The following is a 16,448-nucleotide window of genomic DNA, read 5'->3' as shown; positions in this document are numbered from 1 at the left end:
GATGCAGGCAGTGATTATGCAGGAAGTGGCAGTGCCAAGCATCGGATGGTGCGGAAGCCCTAGTCTAGTGTTTCCGTAAGGTTTTTTTTTTTTTTAATTATTATTATTATTATTATTATTATTATTATTATTATTAGGGCCCAAGCACCCGGAGTGGCGCAAGGCACCTATTGATTTTGGAAAGATTATTATTAGGGTTATGAATTTGTGTTGTGGTATCTGTTTCGACCTCACTCTGACCGTCACTACGGTCTAAAAAGGGAATGATCACCTTCGTTCTGCCTATCACCGAGACCATATGTCAAAATAGTCATGTCCATGACCTCCGGAAGCAGAACGACTTGCGTTAATAAATAGCAGAGAATGCTCCCGGGTCAGTCTCTTTTCCCTTCTCGCCTCAGAGACCTGTGTTTGTGAGTATTGAAGAGACTTCTGTAAGGTAAGACATTCCACTAACGTAATTCGCTACCTGCGTGGTACGGGTGCATATTTTGCCCCCGAGGATTGGAGTGGTGTGTTTTTCTTGTCAGCTAAGCTAGCTGTTGTTTAGCTTAGTTTACCATTTGTTGAGCGCTAGTTTCTGGGTATTTTGTGTTGTTTACAGTGCCTATACGGCTGTTCGCAGCAGTGGGCTTCGTGCGAGCCCACTAGGTGCGTTCGCGCACTGGTGTGGGCCGCCGTGCGGTTTTCTGTGCTTTACTGTTGTTGCAGCCGGAGTTTTTCGTGAGTCTGCCTGTTATCTTTTGTGTTTTACTGCATTGTGCAGCCGGATTTTGTGTTGGCCTGTCGGTTTGCTGCAGGACACCTAGCGTCGTAGCTTATTGTTTGTTTATCATTACACGGTAAGTAATTACGTTGTTGTAATATTTTGTGGTGCTCTAGCCTGCTTGTGCAGTGAGAGGTTTATTGTTTATATTGTTGCACGGTAAGTAATTACGTTGCTGTAATATTTTGTGTTACTCTAGCCTGCTTGTGCAGTGAGTGGTGTATTGTTTGAGTGTTACCTGGATTTATTTCTGAGGTGTTCTCTGTTTATTGTTAGCCTGTTGTTTGGCTTTGCACTTTCTGTTTCTGTGCGCTGCGCCTCCTCTGCCACGCCCTATGCCCCTGTTCGCAGCTGGTGGGGCTAGTGTGCGCCTGCTAGGTGCATTCGTGCGCTGGTGTGGGCCACCTCTGTGGTTCTGTGGCACCCTAGACCGCTGTTCGCAGTCGGTGGGGCTAGTGTGCGCCTGCTAGGTGCATTCGTGCGCTGGTGCGGGCCACCGTAATACCTTGGTGGACTAGTCGAGGAGGGCTCCAGGCATCAACGCTTCTTGGGTCTGAGATGGCTTCCCACTACTGCAGGATCTGCAGTGCCTCCATGAGTGCCAATGATGGGCACAGAGAGTGCCCCATGTGTCTTGAAGCCGCACACGTCCTGGAGGACGTCGACAACCCCTGCAGCGCTGCCTGCGACCTCTCCAGGGGTGAAAGACAACGCCGGGCCACCCTGATATGCGGCCACGTGCAGGAGGGCCGACGAGAGAGGCGATGTTCCCCTGTCCAGCCGCTCCCCTTCAGTGGGCATGGCCGTAAGCACAGTCACAAGCGGGGCCGGCAGCGTGAGTCCCCCCACAGGCCGTCCCATAGAGCTGCACACAGTCCAGCTAAGCGTCCGGCTGAGCGTCTGGCTGAGCGTCCAGCTGAGCTTCTGGCGACAGCTGCAGTGACCGAGGGTGGTAGCGCGGAGTCGCTCCAGATCCTCTCTGCTCTCCAGGCTCTGGCACAGAAGATGGACTGGCTGGTAGATCGCCAGGCCTCTTCTCAAGACACTCTGCCCCCTGGCCAGGAGGGCACCCTCTCATCCAGGCCTGAGAGCCATGGTGAGGAGGAGGAACGGGGCGATGCGGATGTGCTATCCCTCTATGCCCCCCAAACAGAGGCAGACCTCACAGGAGACGACCTCATGGGAGATCTGCAGACAGGCTCTGCAGAGCTGGGTGACAGCTCCATGGGGGCGGGTGAAGTCCCTGTCAGCTCCCTGATGTCACGGGTGCTGAGCGCTGCGAACATCCTGGGCCTTGAGGCGCCCACACCTGCTCCGGCTCCCATGGGAGGTATCTGGGAGGGCATCCCTTGTGGTACCCCACCACCCCCCGTGCCGGTGCCGCCTGACTACACGGCAATGCTGAGGTCGTCATGGGGTAAGTTGACGCAGTGTCCGCAGTTCAATGCAGGCTGCCGCCAGCTAGCAACAGCTACTTACCCCGTGGAGACTGGACTCGGGGACATGCCACCGGTCGAGCCATCCATGGCCGTGCTCACATCTCTGGGCCTTTCTGGTGTGTCACCCAACCCACGCTGCCCCCGTAAGGAGTGTGCAAAGAAGGACCGCCTGGCCACTCGTACTTTTAATGCAGCAGCACGAGCGGCCCGGATGGGTAACGCTCTGGCTATTACGCTGGCGTCGCTTCGCAAGACGCTGAGTCGGGACGACCAGGACGCCAGGGCCCTGCTGGATGCAGCTCTGTCATCCCACGCCCAGCTGACACGGGACGTGGGAGACGCCATGGGTTCCGCTGTGTTGTGCCGCAGCCAGGTTTGGCTGGCACAGACGTCCCTGCCAGAGCCTATCAAGCAGGAGCTGCTGAATCTCCCAGTTGCCCTTGGGCATGTTTTCCATCCAGGATCCCAGGGGGTGCTCGACCGCGCTGAACGTGCTGCAGCGTCGGGGGAAGCTGTCCAGCGTGTGTGCCGTAAGCCTGCCTCAACGTCAGCAGGGCGTCCGTGGGCGGATATAGGCCACGGCTGCCGGCCCGGCCTCTGCCGAGGGGGAACATCTCACAGTCCTCTGGTGACCGGCGATTTCGTCCACCTGACCAGAGATCGGCCCCATATTCCCATTCCAGGGGTAGAGGGGGTCAACACCGAGGCACAGGTAGGGGTGCGGGCCGCGGTAGTGGTCCCGCATAGCATTCCCGCATAGCATCCCAGGGGCGCCTGTCGATTGTCCTTCCCAGTTGTCACGGACCTCCTGGGAGGGGATTGTCCCAGACCCTTGGGTCGTAGCCACGGTGGCTTGTGGCTACCGATTGCAATTTCGACGGCGGCCCCCTATGTTTTCAGGGGTCAAGGTAACGTCTGTACAAGACCCGGTTTTAATGTCCGCACTTGCCAAAGAGGTTCAAGAGTTACTTCTGAAAGGGGCCATCTCAGAAGTACCGCCCAGCGCACAGCTCGCTGGGTTCTACAGCAAGTATTTTATCGTCCCAAAGAAGGATGGCGGTCTTCGGCCCGTTCTCAACCTCAGGCCCTTGAATCGGTATCTCAAGGTGCTGCCCTTCAAGATGGTCCACACAAGGGTGGTGATGCAGTCCATCCGGCAGGGGGAGTGGTTCACATCTTTGGACTTAAAGGACGCCTACTTCCACGTTCCGATTTGCCTGGAACACAGGCCCTTTCTGCGCTTTGCCCTCCAGGGCAGGGCGTTCCAGTTCCAGGTCCTACCTTTCGACCTTTCACTCTCCCCACGAGTTTTTACTCGCGTGGTGTCAGCCGCGCTCTCCCCCCTTCAGGCTCGCGGTCTCAAAATACTGCCGTATTTGGACGACTGGCTCGTTTGCGCCCCCTCCCGAGAACAGGTAGTGCGCGACACGGAGACTGTTCTGGCCCACATTCAATTCTTGGGCTTCACGGTCAACCACAAAAAGAGCAACCTGCAACCCCGCCAACAGGCAGAGTTTCTCGGTGTCCTCCTCGACTCGGTCGGCATGACGGCGTCTCTCACTCCACGGAGAGCAGACGGCTTGCTCGGCATGCTGGGTCATTTCCGCTTGGGCGGTCTCGTGACCGCTCACAGAGTCCAGAAGCTGCTGGGCTTGATGTCTGCAGCTGCAGCGGTAGTTCCTCTTGGCCTGCTGAGGGCACGCCCCCTGCAGTGCTGGTTCAATGCCTAAGGTCTTCACCCGAAGAGCGACAGGCAGGCGAGGCTGCGTGTGTCCCGGGCTTGCATCCGATCCCTGCGCCCTTGGAGGGACCGGGAGTTCTTGCTCCGAGGTGTCCCACTGGGGGGCCTTCCCCACAGGAGACAGGTCATCTCGACGGATGTGTCCCTGACAGGCTGGGGAGCTGTCTGGGAAGGACGGACGGCGAGGGGCATGTGGAAACCCCCATGGACCAGGGTGGGAATTTCGTCATTTTCGGGGCAAGGCCATTTGGCCTTCACCTTCTTTTTTTTTTTAGGGGCACCAAGGCCACATGATAGGGCACAAAGGCCACTGAGTAAAATTCGATGGTTTTACATTTCAGGGTTATCTCGATACAAATACCTAGACCCGCTAGCCGCTGTAGGCTTTGAGAAACACTAACGCAGCCTCAAACTTCTTTAAGTTGAGGCCCAATCATGGCAGACTTTGGGATCAGAGGGCCCACCGTACACATACCTCACCCCACCCCTCATCAAATCTAGCCTGGCACGCCCTCCCAGTGACGCAACGCCTTCAGGCTTTTGCTGCTGGTCTGGTCAACTGCTCATTGAGAAGGATTTCTGAGTTCCCGAAATCTGCGGAACTGCCCCCTTTGGTCGAGAACCAATCAACTTTGAGCAGCTCCAACGGCTCTGGGTAGAGGCGTGTTCAAGGCAGAGGAAAGAGTGTTGTTATTGGTTTCAACTCGGCAAACCGCTTTCTGACATCTCCCAGTAGCAAATCGAGGCACTGAAAGGAGGCGGGTCAACCAGCGCTTGCAAGAAACCGTTTTAGCACAGGCTGTTGGTCAGACTAAAGTCTCGCAGAGCCTTTGAAAGTCGATGGTAATCAGGCTACATCAAATCATCATTATGATTATCATATCACAATTAGTATTATGCTATATTGTTAAACATGCACTTTCACTTCAAAGCAGTCAATGTTTGTGCCAAAATTGTTTACAAAAAGTTTGTGAAAACTATGCACATAATGTAAATAGGCTAAATATAATTACAATAGTTCATTCTTTTGCATGTTTGCATGAGAGATACTTCTGAAAACAACAGCAAATATGGGTGCTATTGTTTTGGGATATTTCCCTCGTGCAAGCATCATAAGCCGTTTTCAGACAGGTTTCTGCACATTCTGCGATAATTACCTGCCGCATTTCTGACGATAGCGGACATTCAGACATGACGCATAGGGTATTTGCTGAAAGCAAAAGTCCATGAACATTGCGAAAATACACCGCTGTCTGAAAACGGCTACACTCTGGTAGGCAAATGGAGAAATACAATGATATGGTTTATAATGACATTTCATTTGAATGCCTGAATGTAAGAAAACACAATACCAACGTTTGTCTATGGTAAACGGCCGTGCAGATAGGCGTAAATCTGGAGATCTTTAAATGAAAGACTAAGGCTACAATCTTCTGACCATGTTATATTCACTGACCATGTTATATTCATATTTGACTACCGGTAAACAATAGTCAATGCTAAACAATGTTTGCCCTGTTTGTATGGAAGTTGCGGGAATCCATGTTGCTCTATTGTTAAATAATTAAATAGCCTTCCGACAGGTTGAAGCAGAGCTTTGACACTAACGTTTATCATGTAGTTTCAGTTTCTGTCACGCAAACGCGCACACACATGCATTCAATGAAAGCTCATACCACCACTTAATCGTATGGCTCTATGTTTAATCACATCGAATTAGCTAGCATTTCCTCCTGATTGCAGTAACGTTTGCTTTCTTTTTCTGTCGGTCCGCTATTGCGTGATCAATTGCGCAGCAAATTATCAGGTGAAGCACGGACCTAATTTCACTCAAAGAGCAAAGAGCGTTCCATATCAGTTCAATACGGAACAAGACTTTTATGTGTCAAATACGGGACGATTCCGTATTATACTGAATGGTTGGCAACCCTAAGTCAGGGGCATAAAGGCCACTGTGGCCGTACAATGGGTTTTTTTTCACGGGGCATCAAGGCCAAAGTGTAGGGCAACGGCGGCCATGGCCGCATGGCCTTGGTATAATTCCCACCCTGCCATGGACGTTGGAGCACATAAACTTCCTCAAACTGAAGGCCATCCATCTTGCCTTGCAGAGATTCCTGCCGGTGTTGCAACACCAACACGTTCTCGTGAGGACGGACAGTACTGTGGCGGTGTACTATGTCAATCACCAAGGGGGGACAAGGTCCCAGCGGTGCCTCCAGGTGGCGGAGGGGTTACTGACTTGGGCATGGCCGCAGCTGTCTTCACTGAGGGCAGTGCACATCCCGAGTGTGGAGAACAGAGCAGCCGACATTCTCTCCAGGACGGGGCCACTCCCGGGAGAATGGAGATTGAGCGCGGAGGTCGTAAGCCAGATCTGGGTGCCGTACGGGATTGCACAAGTAGATCTCTTTGCATCGGCGGAGACAACGCACTGCCCGGAGTGGTACTCCCTCACAGGGCAGGGGGGCAGTTTGGGCCTGGATGCTCTGTCACAAGAATGGCCGACAGGCTTGTTGTATGCTTTTCCTCCACTCCCGCTCAGAGCGCAGGTTCTGCGGAGGATCCAGGAGGGCCATCACTCAGTCCTGCTGGTGGCTCCACGGTGGCCAGCGAAGCCTTGGTTCCCGGACCAGCTCCAGCTGCTGCAGGGTCATCCATGGCAGTTGCCATGCAGAGCGGATCTTTTGTCACAGGCAGACGGGCGGATCTGGCATCCAAACCCAGGGACCCTCCACTAGAGCTTGCTACGCACTCAGGTGGGGGATCTTTTCAGATTGGTGTGCTGGCATGGGCCTCGAGCCAGCGGCTTGCCCCGTGCCACAAGTTTTGCGTTTCTTGCAGTCTGAACTGGATCAAGGCAAGGCGGCCAGTACTGTGAAAGTCTATGCTTCAGCCATTTCGGCCTTTCACCGGGGTGTGGACAATGGTCCCCTTGGTAGGCATCCCTTGGTTTGCCAGTTCTTGAAGGGAGCCCGCCGGTTGCGTCCAGGTCGCACTTTGCGGGCACCGGGCTGGGATCTGCCCACGGTTTTAACGTCACTTACTGTAGGCCCGTATGAGCCTATTTTAGACGCAGATTTGCGTTCCTTGTCGCTTAAGACTGCCTTTCTATTGGCACTCTGTTCTGCGAAACGTGTCAGTGAGCTGTGTGCTCTCTCTGTTAGCGACGACTGCCTTAGGTGGCAGGCAGGAGGTGCTAGCGTGTCACTTTGGCCGAATCCAGCTTTCCTGCCAAAGGTTCTTAATCCGCAGTCCATTAACCGGGTTCTGGAGGTGACTCAGTTCCAGCCTTCTTCCACCTCACAGGCAGAGCAAGACAAGTTGCTGACCCTGTGCCCAGTCAGGGCCTTGAGGGCCTATCTGGCCCGTACGCAGGCCTTGCGGAAAGCACACTCTCAGCTTTTCATATGTTATGGGGCAGCAAGGCAGGGGCTTCCACTCTCCAAGCAGAGACTCTCGCATTGGCTGGTGGAGGTCGTTTCCCGTGCTTACAGGGCGCAGGGAATACCGGTTCCTTCTGGTATGAGGGCTCACTCTACCAGGAGTATGGCTACGTCTTGGGCTGCCCTTAGGGGTGTAGCAGCAGACGATGCCGCCCTCATGTCCGTGACCGAGCGAGGTTTTAATAATTGATTCTGGGTTCCTCGCGACCCTTTTGGTATGTGTCATCCCTTTTTAGACCGTAGTGACGGTCAGAGTGAGGTCGAAACAGATCGTAGGTTACGAATGTAACTATGGATCTGTGAGACCGAGGGATGACCGTCACTATCCTTGTCGCTCGGACCATTCTGAGGCGTTCAGGGATAGGAGACTGACCCGGGAGCATTCTCTGCTATTTATTAACGCAAGTCGTTCTGCTTCCGGTGGTCATGGACATGACTATTTTGACATATGGTCTCGGTGATAGGCAGAACGAAGGTGATCATTCCCTTTTTAGACCGTAGTGACGGGTCATCCCTCGGTCTCACAGATCCATAGTTACATTCGTAACCTACTTTTCTTTTGTCTGTTTTCTTGAGACAGAGAGAGACCACATGTCATGACTGTAACACAGTGCAGTTCAGAAGTGAGAGAGACATATGGACAGATACTACTGGTCAATCCTCTCCATTTAATTTGAATTGAACAGTTGTGAGCTGTTAACATCATTTTGAAAAATCTAAGCTGTGCAACGTCAGATCTATATATACAGTAGAGAGAAAGAGAGAGAGAGAGAGACCACATGTGATCATATACAGTGCCCTCCAATACTGAAGACAAAGTATGGTGGAGCACAATGTAGGAAAGAGTAAAAAAAACTACGTCCCAACCTGACTGGTATTATGGTATGGCTGATTAGTGCCATACTACATCACATAATCACTTCTGAAGCAAAGGGAAATGAGATTAATTGCATTTTGTGATTGGCACCATTTATCTAATTGTCACCTCTGATATTCTAAGCTGCTCTCATGTGCAATGACACCATCTGACCACAAGATGGAGCTCATCCCCTCACTAAAGCTTTACCTGTACACCAGACTCTGGGCCAAGCACAGAGACGACCTCTGACTAACCCTCCAATGGCCTCAGTAATCTCGACTAGAAAGCCCTTAGATCCACTTAACCTACGGGCCTATATGCCCACTAACCTACTCTTCTCACATTAGGAGACACAGACACTGCATCACCTCCCAATCCCACAGACCCAACAGCTGAGTAGCACTTGCAGTAGCACCACACACACGCGCTGTGTCCTTTCCCCAGTTGCCCTTAGAGGACAAACAGACCTTCTGCTGCACGCTGTGACCAAAACAATATTATGATGGTGCTGTTGTTCTGTGTGAAGCTGTAAATACTGAGAGAATCGTAGCCAACACTGTGAAGTGAGCAGGGACTGAACGCTCAGCAGTCCACATGTGTAAATTTAGTGAAAGGAAGAACTACTGTAGATGTGACAGCTGTTTATACAATATGCACACACTTACCATATTTTGTAGTCACAGTCTGACATATTAACTGTTTAACAATAATAGCCGCTGGTACCAGGGTGTGTTTATCCTCGGCCCCTTGGGTCGGGTGTCTTGATCCTCCCCTTCTCTCCTCCAGTCTCTGCTGTAAGTGTTGTAAAGTTATAAAACTAAATTCACTAAAGACGTTAAGTTTATATGTGATGATAAATGTGCAATTCAAGTTAGTTAGCAACAAGAAATTATCTTCTTTGTTGGGAGCAGATCTGGCACACGTCAGTAAGTCGTTCCTTTATCAACTTAGCCGCAAAGTGCAAGCATGATTGTGGTGGTATGGGTTGTCATCAACACTCGGAGGTCCGGTGGCCTCTCAGACACTTTGAGACAGTCTGCTACACCTTGACATTTTTAAGTTATTCATCTAACTAAAAACATCTATGCAAAAGTGGCACATATAGTTAAAAAACACAACTAAATTTATATAAAAAAGGGATTTTTCAAAGGTTTTCAACCCTTGTAGAAAACACACAATAAATATATCTACCCAAGACTTTTTAAATTGAAACCTTGAAAACAAAGGTGTTGGCTACAAAAAGTAAGATGAACATTCAAAAATGTTATGTTTTATAACTAACTGGAAAAAAGTGTAAATGTGTGAAAGTGGCTCTTTCAAATGCAAATTAAGTTGAATGGGCTTTTGGAATGGGCCTGCTGCAGGTGAAAGGGCTGAAATCATAGGATTTTCTTTTATTGTTTTTACAAACTTCCATCGATACATTTTTAACATATATTTGGAAACTAGTTGCTTCAAGGTTTCTAGTGGTGTCACTTATATGTTTCTAGGACAAAACTGGCAGAGATTGAGATGTGTGTTTGGAATAGGCTAGTTTTTCAAATCTCTAGGGGGTTAAACTGTACAGTTGTTCTGTTGTTCGCCATTGTTTCACTGAAGAACATACTCGCTTCCCCTTGGGTAGGAAAAGTAGTGTGTTGCAGGAAATGTGTTGAAGAGTTTCAAACAATGTGCAAAGCAGAAAATGTGTTGAAGGGAAATCTATTGTGGGCGATGGGTGTGGTAATGTGTGATTTTCAAATCTGCAGTGGAAGTCGTACAGGTCATCAGCCAGTCTGGGATTATCTGCAGGGTGGGGGGATGGTCTCTTGTAATTTGTGACCTGTTGTAGGCCTTTCCAAACTGATGGGTCATTGGCTCAGAGGCTAGCTTCTCAGCTGAAGAGGTACAGTATGGGGTCTTTGTCCATATACAGAGACATAAACATTCTTGGAACTTAGCATCTTAGTAAGGACTTACAGTTTTTTTCAATTGCTTCCAAAAAAATCCTTTATGTAGCACACAATTTCTAAAACCTTTGACTCAAACTTCACAACTGTACCTCAATTCAGCAAAACACTAATTCTCAGCCTTGACACAGTTTTCAATTTAGCTTTTAAAGGAACACGTCACCGTTTTTTCATATCAAACTACGTTATTCGCTTAATTAAAACGAGTTGATAAATACCTCTCACGTTTCAATGCGTGCACTCACTGGCTCTGGTGCGTGGCGCAACTTTGATAGCACTAAGCTAGCCCAATGCATTCATTAGGATCCAAACAGAGATGAAGTTAGAAGCGACCAAACACCTCCATGTTTTCCCTATTAAAATACAGTTACAATGTGCAAAGCAGAAAATGTGTTGAGGGGAAATCTATTTTGGGTGATGGGTGTGGTAATGTGTGATTTTCAAAAGCCGTCGCAGAACATTAAACACGTTGAGTCGCAGTCGCAAGGTTTTAGATTGTCGCGGCTCGTCTCGTCGGGACGCTTTGGTCTGAATCCTACTTAAGGACCAGCATGAAATACTCTATATCACCAGTCTATCGCCCCTTTAAGATAACTGAATGTCTTCAATTTTTCTTTTACATACCATCAAGTGTTCAACTTATGACCCCTCTCTGTTACAGATTCAGAACATAATGCCTGATGTGACCTCCTCATCCTAGCAACTGGACGTCTCGCTAGTTCCAACTTGAGACGTTCAACTCTGCACAGGAGCTCCAGAAGTGACTGTGTTGTTATCGAAAATCATCATCATCAACTTTGAGCAGTCTGCTTCTGCGATGTCACAGCTCACTCTCTTGTCCCAGAAGCATTTATTATAGTCAAGTCAATTTTATTTATATAGCACTTTTAAAAGCATTGCAGCAAAGTGCTTTACATAAAATAACTAAATATATAACAATAATAATAAATAACAAAATAAATCAATAATTATCATAAGAAGGATATTATGAATTATATTATGAGCCCTAGTTTATTTTTAGGGTATTCTTCTCACTACCTTTAATTATAGGCCTATTCATCCTGGTCATTGAACACAAGGGAGAGCTGTTCACCATCTGATCAACATCCAGAACAGCTAAGTGAATCAATCTACCACCCCAAAGCAAAACTTTTCAAAAAGGCTATACTGTAGCTTGGGGTAAAATCTCATTATCCCACAAAATGGTTTGTCGTCTCTATCGTCAAGTTATTCAATAGGCTGAACATGACCTTGACTCAAAACAGCTGTTAGACTTATGCCATTTTGAACTATAAGAAATGTCACATGCAGCCATGCTTAAAGGAGCATTTTGCTTATTTGCATTAATCCAGTCATATTTTTTTTGAATGGTTGTGCATCATTCCCTCATTTTCATCTGAGGAAAAGCCGAAAATTCATTTTTAATTTAATTTAATTTAATTTAATTTCACTTATAGAATTGGAGATACATATAGGAAGAAACCTCAGACAGATCCACGACTCAAGGGCCCAACCCATCTGCCTAGGGTCAGTTACAGTAAAGTAATTTTGTAGTTTGAAAGTTACAGTGACAATGAAAGTTCAAATAGTCCAGTGTAGGGAATAAATTGTCCATTAGTAGGCCTAATCCATTAGTTATTTCGGAAAGTGATGGGTCGCAAGGATGCATGGGCCAGAGATTCGGGGATTTTGAAAGCCAACAACTCCCAGAATTCCGTGCCTTTCACTGCTCTTCATTTTATTTACCCATCTCACAGAAACTGATCAAGCTATTAACTATATCAATTATTCATATGGAGAAATAAGTGTCATTAGCCTATAAGGAAATGCGATATGGTTCAATTCTAGGGGATAGCCTACTCAATGTGATTGATTTTATACTAAATAACAAGTAAAACCTTCTGCTTTCCCCCAACAGGTAACTTAGTTACTATTAACTTAGCTTGACTTAACTTAACTATTGGAAGTTAATGTACAACCATAATTCCACATCACATAACTCACCGGTATGGATATTTCCTCTCCCTCCTAAAATGAAAGAAGTATGCACTCTAAAATTATAGCCTACATGAGTAAGCCTACCTCCCAACAAATGATTTAAATAGGTCAAAATGTAACTTTGATGTGGTTGTGTTCTGTGAAAAGGAAACTGAATATTTGTTTTTCTTTTAGGCCTAATCCTGTGCAGTCTTTGTGGAAAGAATCGAAATCGAAAGATAGGCTATCTTTTGTTTCGAATGTTTTGACTTTAGTTGGAAAGTTTTCTTTATCCATAAATGTCCTTTCTTTAAAAGTATCCTTATAGCCCACTGGGAAAGTGAGTTTAACTTAATCCTTTAGGCTGTTTATGAAAATGTGAAAACCATGCACCGGTCTATTTAATCTGCATGTCTTCAGTAGGCTAGGCTATAGACTTATAGTTTTGCGAAATAGCCTAGGATGTAGGCTTAACTTCTTGCTAGCCTGTAGTAAGCTTAATTTAATAGGCTCGTAGCCAAACTGGTAGCTCACTACATTTTTATTTTCTAAGTAGGCTAGGCTAGCTTTACTGGTGAAGAGGGAACTCCCAGGTCCATGTCCGTCACCTCAAAACTTTCACTTTTACTGTCTAGCCTACAGTAGCCTACAGAGGAAACCACTGCGGTACTTCCCCGTCTCTGACCGCAGGGGCCAGGGGCACAGGATGAGGAGAAGGACAGAGAATGAGGAGAGACACGGTGCAACGTGTCTTCGTTTCTCCACCTAGCCTGGGTGTGTCAGACGGTCTCAATATATTTTTTTATTTTTATTTTTTATAAGGATTAAGCAAGGACTTGGATTAAGTCGCTTTTCACTCTCATACGAGGCTACAGCACTCGGACTGAATACCTCGGTTTAAACGGCCAAACGGTAGGAAAATCTATTGTCAAGATAATTATGCACTTAGACTATAGGCTGCTGCCCACAGGAATACAAAAATAAACTTCGGAAAGACAAGCTGAGATCAGTCAGTGGATTTGTTGTCATAATTACAACTGTGATGTGAAGTCACATGCAGGTTTACCCATGGTAAAATAAAACTCTGGTCACAAATTTGATCGTCTTGGTATGAACACTTCTATGCTGTATGTGATTCCTGTGTAAACAATATAGGCTACGTCTTGGAAACATTGTACCTAAAATAGATTCTAGTTGATTGTTGTCGTTGCTAGGCGACGTCGTGGCGCTGCTTTGAATGGCATAGTTCTAGTCAAAGATTCTGGAACAGAGCTGTGTTCTAGAATCTTTGGTTCTAGTGTTTTTTTGTTTATCGGGGTTTTCGACGTCTTTATGTCCGTAGGCTATTGCCTATTTGACCTTCCTCTTTGTTTTTAAGTCATAACGATATAAGACACTGCTGCTGTTGATATCAGCCGTAGCAGCAAACTTTAGTTTTGGAGTCGCGGAAACGCGAAAAGACGCCACTTTGTTTTTGTTGGATTCTATCAAGCTACACACTCGAATATTCACATTCTTTCTGGACTGGCAATCTTGTGTTTTGTGGTAGCCTAATAGAGACCCAATGTCCCAATGACATTGCTTTTCTCAATAACTACTTGCTGTACAGAGGTGAACATTTAGACTTAGTCTATACTAGTTCCTTTAATCTCGCTATCAAGGCCATTGGTATATCGTAGGCGACCAGGGAAAGGGAGGTAGGCTAATACCCCTTGTCCTCCACCCTCCAATCAGCCAATGTACACTGACACTACCTTGAGGCAACGGGTAGAGCGCCTCACTGATTCTCTTGGTTCTCTATACATTAATGACCATAGCACGGCCGCAGCATCTAATATAACAAAGAGAGGTGCCAGTAATATTTGTGGTGGAAAGTGAACATGACAGCAATGAGAAGGAGAGTGGGAGTGAAGAGGAGAGTGAACATGATAGCAATGAGAAGGAGAGTGGGAGTGAAGAGGAGGAAGAAGAGGATGAAATTAGAGAGTGAAGAGGAAGTTGAGGAAGATGATGATACCGTTTCTCATAAACCTCTACGCTATAGGCTACACCTGTTTAGTATACAGAAATGAGTGAACTTAGAAAGCAACTCAAAGAAACGAAAATGGGCATTTTCAAACTCTTCAAAAGCAGGCTTTGGAGGCAAATTCCAGTGCAATTATTAGAGAAGAGATACTGAGACAAACATTAGACACAAAAGTTGAAGATGTCAACAACTTTGCTGCTGAACTGAAAGTCCAGCACGCCTTAATTGTCTCCTGTAAATCAAGGAGGGGGTATGTCAGGAGTAAAGTTGCCTTTTAACATTACAAGTCCCTCTGATTTTTCTGGGCCAAGTCAAGTAAAGTAAAGTCAAGTTTATTTATATAGCGCATTTCATACACAGAGGTCATTCAAATTAGCAGAGGGCTAACTGAGGAGGGAAGCCCCCTATTAGGCTGAATTTGGAGCAGATTGTGAAGCAGATTGTGAAACAAAGGACCCAATGTCTTGTTTGGAGTTTTGCAATGAATTTCTTGAATTAAGACCAACTCAAGATGCTGAGATTTGGGCCATAAAGCTAGTGACTTGGCCTCACAGAAAAGCTATAGTACTGAGAGACCACCTAAACAGCAACAAAGGGAAAAAGCTGAATCCCACTCTCAGGCTAAAGTTAAACATCTTCACTCTCTCCTTGCCGTTAATGTCTCCATCAGAGGTTTCCAAGGGCCCACCCTGCTGGACACAGGGAGTACTCTCACTCTGATGTGTGACAAACTATGGCGACAGGTTAAAAAGATACAAGAAAACCTGACACAGGAAATCCTGGAAATCAGGAATTTGCTCTGGCAAATGGTGCAGCAAAGAGGGCCTTAGGGAAAGCTCAATCTGCCACTAACCTCCATGACAGTTACTGGACTCGTTCCATAGGTGCTTGCAGATGAAGATCTTGTTTTTCTAGTCCATTTTAGGCCTAGACTTCCTGCAAAAGAGTGGCCTACGCCTGGACTTTATGTGAGGAAGTTATGGAGTGAGAGATGGCCAACAGGTGACATACTACCCATTCATTAATCAGAGTGAGAAGGAGAAAGAATGTCGCACGACTGATAGATCAGCAAGCCTAAGCATCTATTATGCTTTGCCTCTCAGTGGCCAACCATCCACGACACTGTCTGCCTGTCTGAACATTCTGTCTGACCTACTCTCTGAGTCTAGGCCTGACCTCTTACAGCTGATGAATGAATGGCCGTCTATCTGCTCAGATGGTGAACTGGGGAAAACATCTGTGGTGAAGCATACCATCCGCCTAACTGACGACATGCCCCTGCGATGTCTAGCTTACCGGGTGTCACCTCTTAAGAAAGACATCATCCAGCAGCAGTTAAAGGAGATGTTGGCTGATGGAATCATTGAACCCTCTTCTTCACCATATGCCAGTCCTGTTGTGCTTGTCCCTAAACCTGGGGGAAAGTGGCATTTCTGTGCTGATTATTGACGTCTGAACAAAAACACCTTGTTTGACGCTTATCCAATGCTCAAAGTACATGACATCTTTGAGTCTTTTGCGAGAGCAAAGTGTCTGCTGTTAACATCAATAGAAGTCTCCGCTGTGTACCCTTGTTACGCCCGGCTCACAGCACAACACAAAAGAGGCTGACAACAGATTCCAATCATAAGCTAGAAAAGCACTGCGAGAGCACAGACCTCCACCAGACCTCCGTCAAGCTAGAGCATAACCGCCTCCTGGATCAAGATCTGGATCACTTCCAGAATGTAATCGTTTAATCAGGTCATTTCAGACCTTTCCTGAAAATGTAATCAAAATCCATCCATAACTTTTTGAGTTATCTTGCGAACAAACAGACAAACAAACAGACAAACCCCAATGAAAACATAACCTCCTTGGCCGAGGTAATAAGTAATATTTATTTAAAGTACGCCAGAAAAAAGGAAATGTCTAGGGGGTAGAAATTAAGTATGTGTATGTGAGTATGTATGTTGCGTGTGATTCATGCTGCTGGAAACTACCGCCCTAATTAACACCACACCCACACACTCACGTCTCTCTCTCTTTCTCGTGGTTGTGTGAGTGTGTATGTTTGAGAAACATCCTGTTTGTTTGAGATACTGAGCCTTGTTGGGATGCTACTACCTGGAGCTAGGGCTGGGGATCGGTCAACATTTTTTGATACGTGTTTTTTTTTTTTTTTTGATACGTGTTCAGGGTGAAAGGTGAAGATTTTGACCCACGTGTTCAGGGATAAAGGTGAGGATTTCACATATGTGTTAAG

This window comes from Sardina pilchardus, chromosome 24 (genome assembly GCF_963854185.1).
Source record: "Sardina pilchardus chromosome 24, fSarPil1.1, whole genome shotgun sequence".
Classification (NCBI taxonomy): domain Eukaryota; kingdom Metazoa; phylum Chordata; class Actinopteri; order Clupeiformes; family Clupeidae; genus Sardina; species Sardina pilchardus.
Note: the sequence above shows the minus strand (reverse complement) of the source record.